Source organism: Equus przewalskii, chromosome 4 (assembly GCF_037783145.1).
Source record: "Equus przewalskii isolate Varuska chromosome 4, EquPr2, whole genome shotgun sequence".
Taxonomy (NCBI): domain Eukaryota; kingdom Metazoa; phylum Chordata; class Mammalia; order Perissodactyla; family Equidae; genus Equus; species Equus przewalskii.
The window spans coordinates 51466957-51469189 of NC_091834.1; the positions used below are offsets into that span (position 1 = coordinate 51466957).

Sequence of the window (2233 nt, forward strand, 5' to 3'; positions counted from 1 at the left end):
CCTGCCAGGATCACTCACCCCTTTCCCCTTCTCTGACTAATGCCTAATGTTTGTTTTTCTAGTAGAGTAGAAATCACTTTGGGACGTCGGTGCCAAAACAGTTGGATATCTTCCTTCTTAATGTTTCTGTGGCTACCTGAATTTTGCTTAATTTAATGCTTGTTCCACTGTACTGAAAAATTTAATGTATTTGTCTGTCTCTTCCAATAGAGTGTAAGCTCCTTGAAGGGAGAGACTGCTTTATTTTCACTGGCGAGTACAATGCTTGGCATACAGAAGATACTCAGTAAGTATTTGTTGAAGTAATACTAAAGAGATGCTAAAGTCAGAGGGTCAACTCCATTGAGTCCTTCCAGAAGAAAAAGAGCATGCTGCTGTTGTTTAGCTCTCCTTTGTCTAACTACCTACCTTTTGGAGCTAGTTGAGTTTTATAATTTTTTTTCTTCTTCCCATTTACCTTAGCTTTTGTGTTTCCATGTATATCTAGTTTATATTATGTCTAGTTTTATGTATTATTTGTGGGTCTGGGTACCTCTTTGTTAAATAAAATATTGACCTGTTTTTATTTTTTAACCCCCAAATTGAATTTGTTTTGCAGGAATAGTGGTGGTGATTTCCATTGCAAACATGGATGTTCCCTTAACATACATTAAGACCATATCACACTCTATAGTATTCCAAAAGGGAAGGTGAACTGTTTTCAAAGGTAATAAATAGCTTTAACAACAAAGGATGTAAACACCTCATGAAACAAAAAGTCTCTAGTCATATGAATGACTTGTGGCTAAACATTTCAACAGGATCAACCTTTGTTTCTTTGATCTTTAGGTTTCTACTTTTGAATGTCCACACCTGGCATCTGCAGTAAAATACACAGCATCTGGATTACAGAATGCAAATAACATCCATTCAGGCAAACTTTCAAGCTTTGGTATATGCATCATGCATTGAAAATAAATTGATTTAGACTGCTGTAGGACCTTTATATGATTTTGGGGATCAACTTTAAAATTTTTCTTTGGATGGACCTATTCTGCCTCCCTTTTCAGTATTGAATAGGATCTTTTATTATTCTCAATATCATTTGAATACTAAACGGCACTAATTGAGTATATTTAGTAAGAATGACTAGTTTTTCTTAAGTTTCTGTATACCTTTCTGCATTAAACAGATTTCTAAAACCCATAAAGAATCATTTATTAGCAAGATACTTAGACATTTTCCTTATGCTATTTATTGTCCGCAACTTTTAGGTACCTTGGAAAAATGTAAAAATTTGAAACAAGCCAACATTTTTTTTCTAGTCGTATACCATTATGACTTCTTTTTTCTCAAAACTTTTGTGGAAGTGGGGTTAGGAAAAGTGCAAGAATTGGCAAAAAACAGAGGAAGGCAAATATTAATTATCATGTATAATTGAGTAATAAGCCTTAAAGGCACAATGTTTCTAGGACAAGCTTTATGTTAAATAGACAACTGTGTGACTTAGTGCTCCAAGAAAACTTATAGATCGTGTTCTCTTTAAGTGGATCATTAAACTTGCCTTTAGATATAATAAAAGTGATTCTAGGTTACTCAAGCAATTTATAATAATAATTTAAGGTCTTTTTTACTGAAAACTATTTGGTTATTATGCATTTATATGTGACTGATGTAATTAGGTTATGAATTTTTATTTCTATTATAACCTGGCCATTCTTTAAAGAAGGTATGCTAGAAATATTATATTCAAAGTGAGTAAAATTATATCCAGTTAAAATCTATTCATTCAGACAGTGCTTCAGGTCTTGTTAATTTTCCCCCATCCCTATCCATCTAAATATCCAGATGTTTGATGTTGCATGTGATTGTACGAAAGCTCTGATCTGAAATCCTATGGCTTACTGGATTACCCTTTACCCACATGGTTTAAATTAATAACAAAAAAATGAACCAGGGCAATCTTGCAACAAAAGAACAAGACTTTATTGTATAACAGAATTGCAGATGTGGAAAGGTGCTCATAATAAAGACAGAATATTTCTGTTTCATAGAGCATCTGGAATGCCACAGGATCTCTAAGTTATCAGGAACTAATGTTAGACAGCCTTGGTTTGTGATTAATTTAATATTCAGAGAGACTTTTTTTAAAGCCTTGTGCCATTCATCATCATAATGTCATTTTTGCAATCCTAAAATGATTTACAAAGTCAACTCTCCCCCTTAATTTCTAAAACAATATTAAGACATCAAA

General features: G+C 33.0%; 1 long non-coding RNA gene across 1 annotated transcript; it reads left to right on the forward strand.

Annotated features, from left to right (window-relative positions):
* The first annotated feature begins 209 nt into the window (after positions 1 to 209).
* LOC139082819 (uncharacterized) lies at positions 210 to 1773 on the forward strand. The gene is made up of 3 exons (XR_011539082.1): positions 210 to 286; positions 599 to 706; positions 829 to 1773. It is a non-coding gene; the product is annotated as an uncharacterized lncRNA (long non-coding RNA).
* Positions 1774 to 2233: the final 460 nt, after the last annotated feature.